Source organism: Mobula hypostoma, chromosome 24 (genome assembly GCF_963921235.1).
Source record: "Mobula hypostoma chromosome 24, sMobHyp1.1, whole genome shotgun sequence".
NCBI classification, from domain to species: domain Eukaryota; kingdom Metazoa; phylum Chordata; class Chondrichthyes; order Myliobatiformes; family Myliobatidae; genus Mobula; species Mobula hypostoma.
The window spans coordinates 31,254,807-31,273,642 of NC_086120.1; the positions used below are offsets into that span (position 1 = coordinate 31,254,807).

The 18,836-nt window shown below is 41.9% G+C and overlaps 1 protein-coding gene across 2 annotated transcripts in view; it reads right to left on the reverse strand.

The window, feature by feature from the left end:
- Window positions 1-5,578, reverse strand: part of LOC134337471 (spindlin-1-like) — a 130,198-nt gene extending 124,620 nt beyond the window's left edge. Inside the window, exon 1 of one of the 2 annotated variants that reach the window (XM_063032510.1) lies at window positions 5,513-5,578. The gene's annotated coding sequence lies outside the window, so the exon portion shown is untranslated. Of the gene's footprint in view, window positions 1-5,399; window positions 5,408-5,512 lie in introns of those variants that run through there. The other variant, XM_063032512.1, reaches the window with a different exon arrangement.
- Window positions 5,579-18,836: the final 13,258 nt, after the last annotated feature.

Here is an 18,836-nt window from a genome sequence, read left to right on the forward strand (position 1 = left end):
GCACTCACACCAAAAGTTCTGTAACATCCTTGCATCCAAAAAACTACCAAGACCTCCAATCTAGAGATATGCCTTGGTGTTTTCCTTAGTGTTCATCATTCCACCAATGACAATCAGCACTTCAGATGCCAGGAACAAAAACGCTGAAATTCCTTCTCTAAACCGCTTTTTCTGCCTCCAAGTTGGTCCTTAAAACCTACAGGTGATGCCCATTGAGCTCATCAAGTCCTTGCCAGCTCCCAGCAACCAACTGTATCAGTCCCATTCCCTCCCTTCCTGTTCTGCTGCATGCTCTGTCGCATGCCTACCTTGAGATTTTTTTGACACTTAAGTACCCTAAGGCCACATTACCCACCAACATATCTTCAAGATGTAGCAGGAAAATTGCATACCCACAGAAAATTCACGCAGTTGTAGAGGGAATGCACAAAGTCCACACCAACCATAGCCAAGGTTAGGATTGAACTGGCGTCCTTGAAGCTATAAGGCAGCAGTCCCAACTCCTTGCTCGTTTCCGCTAACATCTTGTGAAAATCACTTAGGTCTGATGATTCTCCCATGAACCATCTTGAATTGTTTATTGCACTGAAGGCACTCATATAAATGCGCACTATTGTCCTTTATTTGACCATCCAAGCAACATCAAGCAAGGCAGCAAGTTGGTCCAAAGAGCAATCTCAGCATGTATGCATGGGGATGGGGAACGGAGCAGTGCAATTCCTGCTTGCTGTTGGGAATACATGCACGCATCACCAGAGAACAGTCTAATGCCTGCTGTTGGCCATCTCCCATTCACTGAAGTATGAATGCTTTGGGAACAACCTCAGAACTGCCAGGGGAATGGGGCTAAATCCCACCACCAGCCCATGAAATGACAGTCAGAAAAGAAGAACCGAGCCCACTTGGCAAAGGATTGGAAAAGGAAAGTAATGAACTTGAATTTAAGATGTATAACCTTGAAAAATGAAGGTGTTCTTTTAACTTAGAGATACAGCACAGTGACAGGCTCATGTGGCCCAATGAGCCTTCACTGCCCAATTACTCCCATGTGGTCAATTTAACCTACTAACCTGTACATCTTTTGGAATGTGAGGGGAAACCGGAGCACCCAAAGGAAACCCACGAGATCACTGAAAGAATGTACAAACTCCTTACAAACAGCAGTGGAACGGAAACCAGGTCGCAGGCACCACAGTTACATTACGTTAATCACTACGGTACCATACGGTACCCCTTGCTCTTGCAAAATGTATTTTTTGAACTCCAATGCAGTAATGATAATGAATCAAGGTCTACTTGTACAAAGGGATCTAACAACAACAACTGACATTTAAATGGTGCTTTAACGTAACACGTTAAACCAGAGCTCACTATAAGACTGATTATCAGTTGAAAATCACCACATATGGGACAGCAAAACAAGTGAGTGAAACTTTGTTCACGTACACACGAGGAATTCTGGAGATGCTGGAAGAGATGCTCAAAGAGGTGCCTCACACGGATTATCTTAGAGAAGGAAGGTGAAAGGGATTAGGAAGTGAATTCTTTATTCAAAGTTTGGCAGCTGAGGCACAGCTCCAAGTGGTAGAAAGATGAAAGAGCCAGAAGTGAAGCAGTGCAGATGTCCTGGAGAGCCTCGGGAGTAAGATAAGCAGCCGGATAAGGATATTTGAGTTATATGGATTGAAATAACTGCATGAAACTTCAATGAAAAAGACTGGAAATTGGAAATATCTCCAACTTACCCATCCCCAGAAAAATTGGCTGCAGTAGTTTACAGTTCACTTAACAAAAGGCAAATGGAAATGAAGCTTTAGTGGAAAAGAAAAATAATGAACCTGAATGTATATAACCTCAGCAACTGAAAGTGCTCTTTTTATTTTTTTTCATTTAGAGGTACTGCACAGTAACAGGGCTGCAACACCTAATTACACCTCTGTAACCATAGGAGCTTCTGCTGTGAACTCAAAAGTACACTTCCTTGTAGATCCTTTTTAAATAATGATGACCTGGCCTGTTGAATAACAGTCATGCTATATTTAATTCCCTCAACTCTTGGTTCCTCTTTTTGAATTGTCTAATGATTCAATAGTATCCCTTTGCTCCATTGTCTCAACTGTTCAATAAAAATACTGTTTTGAGCTCGAAATGGACGTCAGATTATCAACAACACACACAAAACGCTGGAGAAGCTCAGCAGGTCAGGCAGCATCTATTGAAAAGCATAAACAGTCTATTTTTCGGGTCAAGATCCTTCTCGGGACTGACAAGGAAGGGGGGAGAGGCTAGAATAAAAAGGTGGGGGAGGGCAAAGAAGCTAGCTGGAAGGTGATAGGAGAAGCCAGATGGATGGGAAAGGTCAAGGTCTGGAGAAGAAATAACAAGATAGGAGAGGAGAGTGGACAATAGGAGAAAGGGAAGGAGGAGGGGACCCAGTGGGGAGTAAAAGGCAGGTGAGAAGCGTAAAGGTCAGAGTGGGGAATAGAGGAGGGGGGAAGTTTGTTCACCAGAAGGAGGAATCAATATCCATGCCATCAGGTTGCAGGCTACCCAGTGGAATACAAGGCATTGCTCCTCCGCCTTGGCACAAGAAGAGACCATGGATTGACACATCAGAATGGGAACAGGAATTGGAATTAAGGTGTTTGGCTGTCAGGAAGTCCTGCTTCTGATGGATGGTGCGGAGGTGCTCAACAAAGCGGTCCCCCAATTTATGACAGGTCTCACCAATGAAAACGAGGCACCGGACACTATGGACCAACCCCAGCAGATGTGCAGGTGAAGTGTTGACTGTTTGGGGCCCTGAATGGAGGTGAGGGAGGAATTGTATGGGCAGGTGTAGGACTTAGGCCGCTTGCAGGGATAAGTGCCCAGAGGGAGATCAATTGGAAGGGACGAATGGTCAAGGGAATCGCAGAGGGAGCAATCCTGGGGAGAGCGGATGGCGGGGTGAGATAAAGATGTGCTTAGTGGTAGAATCCCTTTGGAGATGGCGGAAGCTGTGGAAGATGATGTGTTGGATGTGGAGGCTGATGGGGTGGTAGGTAAGGACAAGATGTTATCTGACAAAACACAGCAGAGATGCACCATTCTGATGGGTCAACTTCTAGTGCAATATCACACTCTTACATAATTAGTACCACTCTGAAAATGCAACTGAAAAATCTTAGGCCCAACACTTTGCAGTAATCTCAGAAATGTCATTACACAGAATCAACCCAGAGGCATACCAACTCTACGCTAGGCAATCTAATTTACTCCCCACTTTCAATAGAAAACCAAGGGTGTGCCACTGCCCCAGGGTGCTGTTCTCCAAACCAAGACTCAGGAAGACCAGAGGTCCTATGTGACCATTTTATTTAAAAAGCGGCAAATTTCTCTCTGATATCCTACCCACTATTCACCCCTCACTTAATATTGCTAAATATTAAACACCATGGTAACAAAGTGGTTAGCATGATGCCAATACAACTTGAGGCATCAAGAGTTTGCTGTCTGTAAGGAGTTTGTATGTTCATCCTGTGAGTGCATGGGTTTCCTCCGGGTGCTCTGGTTTCCTCCCACGATCCAAAGACTAACGCACCGGCTAGTAGGTTAATAGGGCACTGTAAACTGTCTTGTGATTAGGCTATAATAACTTATCAACAGAGCACTTTTCATACAGGTGTTGTAGTTCAAAATGCTTTACAATGGGATAAAGTGCAAACCTGGAAATAAAATAAAAAATAAACATAAAAATAAAAGACAAGAAAAAGTTAAAAGTAAGGTTAAATAAATACATTTTGAGCTGGCATTTAAACGTCAACTGAGTCTGCATCCCTTGTACTTTAAGGTATTGGATTCCACAGGCTAAGCTAGGGTTAAAAAGGTGGGTAACACACATCAAAGTTGCTGGTGAATGCAGCAGGCCAGGCAGCATCTCTAGGAAGAGGTACAGGCGACGTTTCAGGCCGAGACCCTTCATCAGGACACCAGAAACTTTGATGTGTGTTGCTTGAATTTCCAGCATCTGCAGAATTCCTGTTGTTGTTTAAAAAGGTGGGTTGCTGTTCTGCGCTATAACCTCTAAAATAAAAAAATTATTATTTGATAACCACCACATTGTTGTTTACAGGATTCTGGTACAAATTGGCTACTCTGTTTCCCATATGAGATTTCACTACAGATATAATGTTTAGAAATCTCCAAAGGGATACCAAGGACTCTGTATGTTTACCTGTAATGGATTATTATTTATTACTGCATAACATATATAACGAAGACAACGACTGGAAACGCACGATACTCGTTATCTGAATCTCTGGCCCATTAAGCCTGCCCCATAAACCAATGCCAAATGGGGGTGGGGGCAGTGGAGAAAGTGGTCAGGAGCGGCGCCGGTCTGCAACGTCAGAAACTGGTGCTAAGAACCCCTTAGAAATGCGTCTGCTCAGCGTCACCGTCACCATGGTGAACTGGAGCCAAGGATTCCACCAGAGAGCTCACTTCTCCCTACCCCCTAAACGCCCGTCAAACCCGATTGTCGTTGCCGGGTAAACGCTGCAACTGGCCCAATTCACAAAAATGAAATCTGAATGCAAGCATCGTTTGCACTGAAACGTACTGTTATGTAAAGCAGCGCAAAGAATTCGTTCTTGACCATGTCTTTTGTCTCAAGAAATGATGTCACTCCTACAAAGCCAAGCAGACGAGATCCAAATTTCTAACTGTGTAGCCCATAGCAAGCGAACAATTCAAACGATCATAATAGGATCAACTTATATCCCTCCTCCCCTCCCACCCCTTCCTCTGACAATTCTACGATCAGACAGAAAGACAAACAAACGTTCCGTCGTCACACGAGCTACAGAAGACAGGCAGAGGCGGACAAAAAAAAACATGAGTCAGGAAGACTGGCGAGAGACGTTTGCTGCCGACTTCCATTATACGACGAAATTGCTCAAACAATAGTCTTGGTGGGGCGGGACACACAGACACACAAATATAAATAAGCAGCAGCTAAGCCAGAGGGCCAGACGCATTAAAATCACGTGGGGGGGATGGGAAAGAGAAGAGGGCACTGCACCAGATTCGTCCGCAAATACACGCTGGCACCAACCAGCAGCCCAGAGTCCGGGCACTGAGGTAAAGGACGGAGTTCCCAGCTCGACACAATGTATCCCTCTCCCCCTCACAACACAGACACCAGAAACTGAAACAGTAACAACAGCAGAGCCGCCCCAAGCATCTCCAAGCCTTGGGTTTTGTTCCACCTACATTCTTCGGATTTTTCCATCCTCTGCCCGTTTGGCTGGGGAGGAAGGAGCATAGAGAGAGAAAAAAAACTGACATGAAGGAAGCAGTCACAAAGGGCCAGACATTTTGAAGCCCGACAGCAAAGAATGTTTCTTTAAATTAACCTGAGATGAGAATGCAGTTTTTCCTTTGGTAAACGGGGCGGCATTCGTTCATTAAAGACAGTACAGCGATGAGAAAGCGTGAAATGGAAGAGAGAGAATTGCAATCTTTTTACCTGCAGTTTCTGACGCCGCCTCACGCATTCATTTTAGATCGCGCAAAAAAAAACACCCAGAACCCCAGGGCCTCACGCAGACGGAAAACTTAGGGCGAGTGGACATGCGCAGGAGCGCACGGGACGCTGAGAATTGTAGTTTCTTGTACTTACTGAGCGTCAAAGATGTGTTCCTGGGTTATGAAGGTGACGTGATTTTCAGTGGAGAAGATGGGTTTATTCTAAGACAGGGTTCAGGTTTTGAAAATCTCTTAAAATATTTTACTTCGTCATTAATGAACAAAAACAACTGGGAAAGGCATATTGCTGAAGGTCATGAAACTCCGGGTGACTGAACTGAAGTCACTGCTGTAGGAGATGTAACGACCAATTGTTACAGATCAGCTCCCACGAGTAGCAACATGACAATGTGTTTTCAATATGGTGCTGAAGGATGTGTACTTGTTCATCGCTTGTTACTAAGTAAACTTTGACTGTAGTGTTGCAAAATGTACCGAATGGCAGATTAGATTCGTCTGGGCTCGAATATTCCTTTCACAGAGATGGCAGAGGTGAACGGGCAGTAGGGTAAGGCAACACACATAAAAGTTGCTGGTGAACGCAGCAGGCAGCAACTTTTATCTGTGTTGCTTGAATTTCCAGCATCTGCAGAATTCCTGTTGTTTAGTAGGGTAAGGCAATTGCTTTACAGTGCCTTAGGGTTCAATTCCCACCACTTTCTGCAAGGAGTTTATACGTTTTCCCCATGACTGCCTCCAGGTGCTTCAGTTTCCTCTCACTTTCCAAAGACGTATAGGTTAGGGTTAGTAAATTGTGGATATGTTCTGTTGATGATGGAAGCGTGTCGACACGTGTGAGTTACCCCTAGTAAAATTTTTGGATTGTTAAACAATGCATTTCAATGTATGTATCAATGTACATGTGACAAATAAAGCTAATCTTAAAAAAAATCTGATGTTGGAATCTGAAATAAAGCTAGTAAAAACTGGAAATGCTCAACTGGTCTAGCAACACCTGTGCAAAGAGAAACAGAGTTAATATTTCAGATCTGAGACTCTTTTTGTCTTTGACCTGAAGTATTAATTTTATTTCTTTTTCTACTTATGCTGCCTGTCCTGCTAATTGTTCCCATCAGTTCCGCTTGTATATTAATGTATGCCTGATTTAGGCTTTCCAGGTAGTGGAGAAGCTATTTTAGAATTAATTGGTACACCACTCACCATAGAATCCGAAACTTATCCGCTGTAAATGCAATAACACTTCGTGGCTACTTAAGCTGAACTCAGGTCACTGGTACTGTAAAACGTTGTGCTGACCACTACTCTACCATGATGCTCCATGCTTAACCATAATTTAACAGCAAAAGTTTGCATGCACCTGGGAATGCAGTTTTAAATAAATCACCTAAATTGTTAACCAAATTTCCCAGTTTCTAGTTTGTAGAAAGAACATAGCAATTCAGCGAACAGAATTCATCACTGTCATATCTGAGGTCATTGAGAGTAAAGTTTCATCCAAGCATCATGATCAAAATTCTTTTAGCATAGTTGTTCAAATGAAATAGCAGATGTAGGCTCAGATCATCAGTATCATTTAGTGCATGAAATCTAAATGACTAGTTAGAGGTTGGATTATAGGAGTTGGGCTTTGAGATATGTTGACTTGCAGAAATCAGGGCCTTGGTTTCAAATAAGCAGCGAGAGCCAGTAGATATCAATGTTTCACATGACCAGCTGGAGTGAGGACCTTAGTTTGAAGTCATCAGAAAGAGTCAGAGTTTGAGTTATGTTTGACCAGCAAGAGCCAGTGTATTGATTGCGTGTAACATTATCTTGGTTCCAAATAGTATAAAAACAGGAAATGCTTGAAATACTCAACAAGCCAGGCAGCATCTGTGGAGAGAGAAAGAATCAACATTTCATGTCAATGATCTTTCATTGACTTGAAGCATTCATTCTTTGTCTCTTTCCATAGATACTTCCTTATCTCTTGAGTATTTGCTCACATTTTATGTTTTCATTTCAAAATTCCATCCTCCACAGCCTTTTGCTTTTATCATGCTTGCTCTAAGTGATCTGGAGACATTATCGTAACAGATTCAAGTAACCAGGAAGAATTGGAGATCAGTCATCTAGAGCTAATATTCAGGAGGCTAGCAGATGTCAATTGTTCAGATCCCAGTTGACCAGAGTAGCTTGACTTTCAGAATTTTACTGGGGAGTTAGTTAGGCAATGTAAATTCAGAAAGCGGTAGCCAAAGGTCACTGTCAAACAAGCCAAAATCACCAGCCTAATGAAGAAAGACAAAGATTAAAGGTTATCTTTATTTGTCACATTGACCAAAACATACCATGAAATGAGATCGTTTGTGTCAACGACTAACACATTCCGAGGTCTATGGGGGCAGCCTCAAGTGTTCCTATGATTATCATGCCCACAACTCATAAACTGTAACACTAACTGTACTCTATATCTTTGGACTGTGAGAGGAAACTGGAGCATACAGAGGAAAGCCATGCAGTCCCAGGAAGATCATCCAAACTCCAAACAGACTGTGACAGGAAAGGGCCTGATCTTACAGCTGGCGCTGGAAAGCATTATGCTAACCACTATACTACTGTGCTGCCCCATAATAATATTGATAAAAACAAACAGTGTCACAATGCAAAATTAATTATCTTAAATTAATGTAACCAGGAGACAATACTGTGAAGTACTTGTGGGTGTTTTAATTCATTTAATTCTACAACCAATAAATAATTTTTTTAATTCACTGCAAGGCTACTCAAGTGCTTAGCCTTACTCAATATGCTAAGGTGGTATATGGGGATATATTTGTTATTTAATTTGATTATATCAAAGTTAGGGGATAACTTATTAATTGATTTAAATATTGACCATAGCCAGATCACTCAAAATGCCCACTTACAGCCAACTTGCTACAAATAATTAAAAACATGGTTGAGAAGGTATAAAATTATATTAAGTACATCCACTTATATCTCCAGTGATTTCTGTTAGTGTCCATCATTTTTAAATTGTTGATGCGTGACTTTTAACCTTCAACATAAAAGGATAAAATTTCCACTTACATATATTTAATGGAAAAGAAGTTATAAGCTGATCATATTTCATTCTGTTATCTTTTTGTTCTTGGGCATTTCCTTGGAGCCACAAACAATACTTGAGTTTGTGCAAACTTGGAGACTGATCTCCAAGTTATTGCAGACTTATTGAGCAAAGCCCATAAGAGAATAGCACACACACAATGCTGGAGGTACTCAGCAGATCGGGCAAGCATCTATGGAAATGAGTAAACAGTTGATGTTTCAGGCTAAGACCCTTTTCCAGGACTGGAAGGGAAGGGGGTAGATACCAGAATAAAAAGATGTAGGAGGGGATGGAGGACTAGCTGGAAGGCTATAGGTGAAACTGGGTGCTTGGGAAAGAAGGATTCTGATAAGAGAGAAGAGTGGACCATGGGAAAAAGAGAAGAGGAGAGACACCAGGGAGAGGCAATAGACAGGTGAGGAGAAGAAGTAAGAGACCAGAGTGAGGAATAGAAAACGAGGGAAAGGGGAGGGCAAAAGATTACGGGAAGGAAAAGTTAATGTTCATGCCATCAGGTTGGAGGCTACCTGATTCGCCACCCTTAGAATGGCCTCATCATGGCAAAAGAAGAGGCCATGCGTCAACATGTTGGAACGGGAACGGGGATAAGAATTAAAATGGTTGGCCACTGGGAAATTCCGCTTTTGGCAGATGAAGCGAAGGTGATCAAATAGGCCTTACACTGAACAGCTTGTAAGAGAAAGGACCTCTACAAATTTGTCTTCACTGTTTAACACTGCCCCCAGCTAAGACACGTGATAAGACCTGAGAAAGCATAGCCCATTTTCTAGATCTTGTGAACCAGCAGAAGCAGATATTGGTGATGTAATTCATCAAGTCATCTGGAGGCCATCTGAGGAAAGGAGCATTCAGATCCAGCACTAAGCTGCACAACAATGACCTCTCCCCTCCTGTATGCTTTGGAGATATGCATTACCCATAACATGCATATTAAAGCCTTGGTGAGGTAACATAAATTCTGTCTGTAGAATGTTCCAATCCGTTGGAAGCACATTGGGTTATAGAGCATGGGAACAGGCCCTTCAGCCCATCTAGTCCATGCTGACCAAGATGCCCCATCTAAGCTAATCCCATTTGCCAGCGTTTGGACCATAGCGTTTCAAACCTTTCCAATCCATGCACCTGTCCTACTCTCCTTTAAAAAGCTACTATTGTACCTGCCTCAGCTATTTCCTTTGCTGGCTTATTCCACATACAAACTACACTTTGTGTTTAAAAAGTTGTCCCACAGGTCCCTGTTGTGCCTATGAATGAAGTTACTGCAGAGGCAGTGAAGCTGGTGGATATAGAAGTCTTTATTCAGTACAACAAGCAGGCATCATATTGAAGAAACTTTTAGAAGAGGCTCTCTGACCCAATATTACATGACAAAATCATCTGCAGCTCAATATTAGTAAGACAAAGGAGATGGTGATGGACTTTAGGACGACTAAACCTGCACTACTCCCTGTTACTATTGATGGGGAGGATGTGGTTGTGGTGAGGACATACAAGTACCTGGGGGTGCACCTGGCTGACAGACTTGAGTGGAGCACCAACACAGAGACTGTGTCCAAGAAGGGCCAGAGTTGCCTCTACTTCCTGAGAAGACTGTGGTCCTTTGGAGAATGCAGTCCTTTCCTTCACATGTCCTACCAGTCTATTGTCACCTGTACAATCTTCTATGTGGTAGTGTGCTGGGGCAATGGCATCAAAACAAGTGATGCCAACAGGCTGAATAAACTGATTAGAAAGGCTGGCTCTGTTTTTGGAGTCAAACTGGACTGGAGGCTGCGGTAGAACAAAGGACCCTACAGAAAATCCTGGCGATTCTGGACAATGTTTCTCACCCTCTGCATGCCACCTTGGCTGAACAGAGGAGCACTTTTAGTAACAGACTAAGACAACTGTGCTGCTCTAAGGAACGCTATATGAGGTCATTCTTACCCTCTGCCATTAGGCTCTATATTGAGTCAACCTTTAGCTGGGAAAGTGATAGCCCCCTGCTATTAGACTGTTTGTGGTCATTTATTTTTTATTCTTTCTTACTCCTCTTCTAATATTTGTATATTTGTGCATTTGTAATGTTTCTGTGAAACTGTAATTTTGTTTGGGATCAGTAAGTATCTACCTGTCTCTCTATGACATTTTTATATGTTACAGATCAAAGGTAACAGCAGGACAGTTCTATAGTTACAATGTTTCCTTAGAATTACATATAATTTTCAAACACTTAGATCTTCACACCAACTCTCCCAACACCAAAAATGAATGTTAATGATCACTGTCTCTGAGCTACATTCAAGCATATGAAGACATTTCAGTCAATGGATTGTTTCTTGGTTTGCAACCAACCCCAGTCTGCAGCTCCAAAAACACCATTGTCCTGAGCTGCATTTTCACTCAATCTACAATCCACGTTCAAATCTGAAGACTGATTGCTATTGAAATTAATATTTGCTATATTCCATCACTCCAGAAAACATCCTAACTGTCCCTATTCATTCCTCTGCTCTCACTTTAAAACTGTAACCCTTAGTCCTTGATTCCCCAACTCTGGGAAAAAGACAGAGAGCATTCACCCTGCCTACAACCCAGAGAAAAGCATTTTAATGCATTTTTCAAGCTAGTAATAAGAATAATAAAATTATATCACTGTTTTGATTAGTGACTGGATGCAGCATATATGAAGAGAATCTGGTAGTCAGCTTACACACAGCAAGATCTCACAATTACTAACAGCATGAATAAGTAATCTACTAACATAGGTGAACAAATTATTATTAGGATTAGTAATGTCAGATAATTGGATGATGTATAAAGCCACAGAGGTATATTACATAGAAACAGGTCCTTCAGCCAACTCATCCATGCCAACCAAGATTTCCATCAAAGGTAATCCAATTTGCCCATATCCCTCTAGTCTAAACCTTTCCTATCCAAATGTTTTTTTTAAAGCTGTAACCACCTGCCTCCTCTTAAGAATCTCTTAAGTGTCCATGTTACATCTGCTCTACCATCATGCCTGCCAGTGCGTTCCAGGTACCTACCACCCAACATATAAAAAAAACTATCTCTGACGTCGACTCTAAACTTAATTCCGCTCACCTTAAACCGATCTCCTCTAGTATTGGCCATTGCCACCCTGGGAATTAGGTGCTGTCTATGTACTCTATCAATGCCTCTCATAATCCTATATACCTTGTAAAGTCGCCTCTTGTCCTCCCTCACTCCAAAGAGAAAAGCCCCTGGCTTGGGTCTGGCTTGATGTGGGATCTGCTGACTTTTCCTCAGATGGGCCAGGAGGTGTCTGACACAAAAATTAGCATCTTCTTCTGGGCCAATAATCCCAGCATTGCTGTTCTAATTATAATCAGTGGACTACGTCATCCAAATGCCTGGTGTCAGGCTCTTGAACCAAGTACTTTATTCCCTATTCCATCATGGAAAAGGTTTTCCAAGAAAATAAAGATTTTTGCAAGTGAATTTCCCTTATAAAAATGTAACATGTTCATTTATCCAAGTGAATTCTATCACAAAAATATGTGCAATATTTGTGACTTACGTGTGATTGCCCATTACATGTTCCTCCCATGTGAGATTTACCCTTCGTAAATGATTGGAAATTTCATTCTGATGTATTCATTCCCCATCTAACCAACACTATGGAGGTAGTCCCACAAGGTAAGCAAATCATTAGTTAGATGGAGTGTGGTTGTTAAAAGGGATCTGTTGCCCTATGCGTAAAATGCAAAAGAAAGCACATGGATACAGCACTTATTTAGGAAAGTTAATGGAATATTGGCCTTTATTGCACTGCATATGGTTTATAAAAGTAAGGGTGTTTGGTGCAACTGGAACTAGGACATATCGGAGAATGACAGGTGATGTCATCAACTATATATAAATTTCTGAGGGGATTGACCAGGCGGATGCTGAGACGATACTGTTCCTGATGGAAATATCTAGAATTAGAAGATTCCTGACGTCAATAACCATCTAATTTGTCTTGTTGACAGTGAGGAAGAGGTTATTTGCTTGGCATCAGGCCTCGAGCTCTTCTGCCTCCTCTCTGGGGATCTGGGGATTGTCTCATCATTGGTGGTGATGAGCCCCACCACTGTTGTGTCATCATCGAACCGGTCAATGTGGTTATTCTGGTGTTTGGCTGTGCAGTTATGTGTGAGCAGAGTGTACAGCAGTGGCTCAGCACACAGCCCTGGTGAGGCGCCCATGTTGAGGATGATGGGGAGGGAGGAGCAGTTGTACATCCTGACTATCTGAGCTCTGTTGGTAGGAAGTCCAATACCCAGTTGGCTAGTGGTGTATTTAGACCAGGTTTGTCCACCAAGGTCTGTGGGACAATACCAATTTGAAATCCAGAAGCAACATTCTAACCTGAGTGTCCGTGTTTCCTAGGTGTGCCAGGGCCATGTGCACGGCAAATGCCCTGGCCTCATAACTGAATAGGTACTTCACCCCATTGTGCATAGCCTTATAAATTAATAACCTGCAACCATATAGTGCTTTAAAGAATCTCATATTATGCAAAATATTTCACTCAGTTATGCACTGTTAAGTATAGTAATTACCGTAATGTGCAGTAAGTTAAGAGAAGTTCAATTCTGTGTAAGATTTCAGATGTCTCCTTAATAGAACATGGAACATAGAAAATTGCAGCACAATACAGTCCCTTTGGCCTACAGTATTATGCTGACATTTTAACCTACCCCGAAGTCAATCTAACTCTTCCCACTGACATAGCTTTCCATTTTTATTTCATCAATGCATCTAACTAAGCGTCCCTTAAACATCCCAAATGTATTCACCTCTACCACTGCCTCGGCGGTATATTCCATGCACCCATCGCTTTCTATGTAAAAAGAAACTACCTCTAACATACTCCCTATACTTTCCTTGAATAGCCTTAAAATTATGGCTCTTTGTATTAGTCCACTCAATTATTTGCTTGTCCACTCTAAATAAGTTAAATTATTTGTTGGTTCAGCCTTGCACTATATTGCCTGAATGGGTTGCATTCTGCTTCAGAGTTTGAAGATTTTTCTTGGGTACTGTCCATGAATGAAACAATAAACTGAGTTTCATTCTCAGGTGGATGTTAAAAATCCCTTAACTCTGTTTCACTAAAAGAGCGGGATGATGGTTTACAGGGATACTAGTTAACTCCGTCAATATCATTATTGCTTGTTGTTTCTGGGAGCTTGTTTTGTACAAATTGGCTGTGGCATTTTTCTTTATTGCATCATCTAGACATCAAAATTGCTTCTTTAGTTGTGAAATGCATTTGGACTTCCCGAAATGTGTAAGCTGTGATACAACTCGAAGAGTGATTTATCTTTCTGTCTTTCTTCTCTCCCATAATCATACGTCTCAGCAAGTTTACTTATAATGTTTTGCTATACCTGCTTATCTTGTCTCTGAAGACACACACGTGTATTCCTTATGAAATTCCCCTGTGAATTTCAGAGCATTGAACCAGTACACTTTCAGCAATTTATAAAAATACGTGTTAATTCTTCTTAGGTCCCCTGGGACAGTTCAACTGTCACATCTTCTCAATAAACTCATATGAGATTCTTCTAATCCCTTAAGATAGTCACTGAACCATTTTTTAAATTTTCCTTCTCCTTATTCAACCGGTGCTATTTTTGTATTCGTTCTCTGAACATTTATTTGGGCACCCTTTTAGTCTGTTGCTTTTTAAAACCCAGCTTGGGGATTAGCCTATAGACTCTATTGCTTTTTAAAACTCATCCTGGGGATGTCACCTAACCGCCACTTCTGGTTTTATTCTTAAACGTGTCCTAGATTTCTCTTCTTCATAACAAAACTATCCTAGCCCAAAAGTTGTTTGTTCACTAGCATGATAACCAGTTATCTTTAGTCTGTCATGGGAAATGGACTTGCAGGAAGCAGAGGTGAAATTCTTGCCACTCTGAGAATTTGTTGTTGTAACCTGAAAAAAGTCACTGGAGAGACACTGAAACTAGTGGATATAGAAGAGTTTTATTCAACAGAAACGAGCTACAGGGCATCATCTTGAGACTCTTTTGGAGGAAGAGGCCTGTTCAACCCAATATTACATGGCATTTTATATGTTAAGGTCAAATGATAGTTCTATAGTCACATACGATGTAATTACAATGCTTCCTTTGAATTACATGTAACTTTCACAACGCCCCACACTCCAGACACCCAAAATGAATGTTAATCAGCCATTGTCTGGCTTTCAATCTACTGATAGCCACAGCTCCAGGAAACTATTGTCCAGATCTGCATTTTAAATTTAATTCACAATCCACATTCAGATTTAAAGATTGGTTGCTGAAATTAGTTGCTAAAGTTAATATTTTACTATATAACATAACTCCAGAATACATTCTAACAGTTGTTTTCACAGACTTCTGGTCCAGATGGCACCAGCAAACAACCATTCCTCGGGCAACATCTTCCAGATAGCAAATCTCTCCAATTATTTCACTTTTTCTCTGCCTTTTGTTTGTTTGTTTACAGAAACTGTTGGAGCCTGTGACACGCAGTTTGGAACTGGATTGAAGAATCCAGTGCTCTGTTGTGGCTGGAGAGCTGCCTGGTGGAGATGAGAGACAGGAGCCGAAAAAGACCAAGAGCACAAGCTGACTCGAGGAAAAGTCCAGAGACGCGACGCAGGGCCATGAACGACTCCATCTCAAAGCAGCAAGAAGATTGAAGCATCGAAATGAATGTAGAGGCGACGATGGTTGGCTGCCGGATCAGCACGTTCAGGCTTGGGTTGCTGGGCACTCTTTACGGAAGGACTGAGTTTGTGCGGCCACTCTCCTCATATGCTGGCAAAAAAATATTTGCGATGTTCTAAAATTTATGTGATCAATGGACTGCACTTTATATTGGTTTCCTTCAGTTTTTCAGTGTTTTCTTTCTTGTGGCCAATTGGCAGGCGGGTGCTCTGGTAATTTTTTGTGTGTAGTAGGGGAGTTGGTGGTTTTAATACCACTGTCACTGTTCTTTTCTGTGAGTGAAGAGGTTGGGGATTGTTATTGTTACTGTTTTTTTCTGCAGGAAAGGGATGGGGGATTTGACGTTATTGTCACTGTTACTCTTCTGTGGGGGGGTGGGGGACCTTGGGGTCTGCGAGTTTTGTTTCTTTCCCTTTTTTGTGCCAGGGAGGGGAGGGAGAGTTGATGTCTTTCCTTTCATGAACTCCCATGGTCTTTCTGTACTTCATGGCTATCTGGAGAAGACAAATATCGGAGTTGCACTGTGCATGCATACTTCGACAATAAAATGAACCTTTGAACCTTTAACTGTCTCCTCGGAAGTGACTGTCTCCTAGAAGAGGTGCCATCTTCCTGGTAGACCTTAAAGTAATGGCTTCTCAAGTGGGCGTAAAGATCAGGAAGAGTCTAGAGATTTGTTTTCACTTATCAGGCCAATAATTATCCCTCAATGAAACAGGTCACAAATAGAACAGTGTTCGTGGGGGCCTTTAAACTATTGGACTCGTTACCTACAATAATGTCTGCACTGTGAAAGTACCTGATTGTTGTGAAAGTATTTGGAAAATCAGGTGTTGTTATATTAATGGAAACTGACGTTGCGGTGTTTGCCGAGCTTGGCAAATAGCTTGCAGACATTTCATCACCAGTCGAGGTGACAACATCAGTGCGCAGTTATTGGTGTTTCTTTCTGGGAGTGCTCGTTTTTATACAGGCCTTCGTTCACTTGCATCGGTCCTGACTGGCTACCTCTTTGGTTTCTTTGGTTCTTTCTTTGAAATAGATGACGTCTATTTCAAAATGTTTGTTTATTGAGTTATCAGAAGAGAACCACACTTCCAGAGGTTCTTGTGCCTGCCTCGTTTTTGCCTGTGCCAGAAACTTTGCGGTGCCCCAATTAAAGTGGTGTCCTTTTCGATCTTCATGTACTGAGATCAGCGACAGTGTCTCTGTACCACCGGTTGTGCTCCCAAAAAGAAGTTGAGAGTTTACATCCTGACTGACCGACGTAGTTCTTGTTGCAGTCTCCACAGGTGATGATGTACACCACATTGCTTTTGCTGGTTGTCTTTAATGGTAAACAACAGGAATTCTGCAGATGCTGGAAATTCAAGGTCTCGGCCTGAAACGTCGACTGTACCTCTTCCTAGAGATGCTGCCTGGCCTGCTACGTTCACCAGCAACTTTGATGTGTGTCTTTAATGGTACCTTGGTTAATGTAGACTCTTTCTCAGCTTAATAGCTGGTCAGCAATCTTAAAGTCTCCTGTGAGAAATCTTGTAGATGTGGATGTAAGACTTTAAAAAAAGAATCTGAGTCTTGAGAAGTGATCAATGGTTACTTGGAAAGACTTCCTGAATTCTTAAGTTACAAAGAGATTAGATGACCTTTCTTGCTTTGGCCTAACATGGAACTGCTTTTATAAGGTGTTCGTTTGGAATGTTGTTAGGTTGTCAACATGGTTGGTTGTGATTTATGTCTGGGATACGAAGGTTCAAAAGTATGTTTGAATGATATGAATGACACTGACAAAGCCAGCGTTTACTTTCTACCCCTTATTGCCCTTGAGAAGGTAGTGGGATCCATCTTCTTGAGCTGCTGTTGTCATTCCGCTGAAGTTGCTCACCAACTGGAACTGGGTAAAAAGTTCCAGGATTTAGACATAGTGATAATAAAAGAAGGTCAATATATTTCCAGTTCTGGGTATTATGCAGCTTTGAGGGAAGCTTGCAAGTGAACTGTTAGTGTTTCCACATTATAGTTACCCTTGTCCTGTGTATTAGAAGCATGGATTTAGGAGAGTCTGTTGCCAGTTGCTGCAATATGTTCTGTAGAGCACACAGACCACATATGCACAAGTGGCTGAGGGGATGTACATTTAAATGATAGGCGGGGTACCAATAAAAGAGGGCTGTGTTGTATGGGCTGGAGATACAGAAATAAAGTCCCATACCACCAGTTCAGGAACGGCTATTTCCCTTGAACCATTCAGTTCTTGATCCAGCCAGCACAATCCTATCACTTCCTCATTAGGGCAACACTGACCACTTTGACCATTTTGCACTACAATGGACTTTGCTCTAATTGCATTCTTTCTTGTATAATTTTGTATAATTTATGTTTTCTTGTGATTGTTGTGCCTGAAGGTGGTGAACCCGTGGAATTCATTGCCACAGACGGCTGTGAAGTGCAGGTCATTGGGTATATTTAAAGTGGAGGTTGATAGTTTCTTCGTCAGGCAGGGTGTCAAAGGTTACAGGGAGAAGGCAAGAGAATGGGGGTCAGAGTGATAGTAAATCAGCCATCATGGAATGCAGGGGCGGACTTGATGGGATAAGTGGCTTAATTCTGCTCCTAGTCTTATGATCTTTAATGCTTCGTGCTTGTGATGCTTCTGCAAGTAAGTTTTTCATCGTCCCTGTGCGTACATGTGCATATGACATTAAACTTGACCTGAATGGACTTGGCCTTCTTATATGCAATCAGAGAAACACTCTTCTAGGCCATTGTTGAGTCTACCACAACAGTCCAGACCTATTCTACAAAGAAAGGACATGTAAGATTGGAAATTAATTGACATTTTGAAGAATAACATATGTTCTCCTTGAAACACCTATATTTCTGAGAGTGATTGAAAGATCAAACCCAAAAGTTGCTTCCTCTAGCTGTGAGGCAGGATAAAGTGTTGACTATTTTGGACTGCACTGAGGAAAAATTCTCTAAGGGCTGCATATCTTCCAAATTTGTTCCCTCGGAATGCGATTAATATATTTTTGCACATTTAATGGAATGGAGGGATATGCGGATAAGGCTGGAGTGTGGCAATGTAGACGAAAAGCCGTGATGTTGAAGGCAGTGCAGGCATGAGAAGTTGCAGGTCTGACTCCCACTTTCATATGAGAGTGCTGGATGCAGAAGAAATGCTTGGAATTTTGCACATTAAATGCCAGGACTGGGAGTTCCAGGATTGGAGACAATTTGAAAATAAATTTCTCTCCTTTCTTCCCAAGCAAGGGAGAAGTATTAACATAAAATTTCTTTAACACAAGAAAATCGGCAGGTGATGGAAATCCAGAGTAACACACACAAAATATTGGAGGAACTCAGCAGGTCTGGCAGCATCTATGGAAATAAATAAACAGTTGCTGATTCAGGCCGGAACCCTTCATCAGGTCTGAAAAGGAGGGGGAAGACAC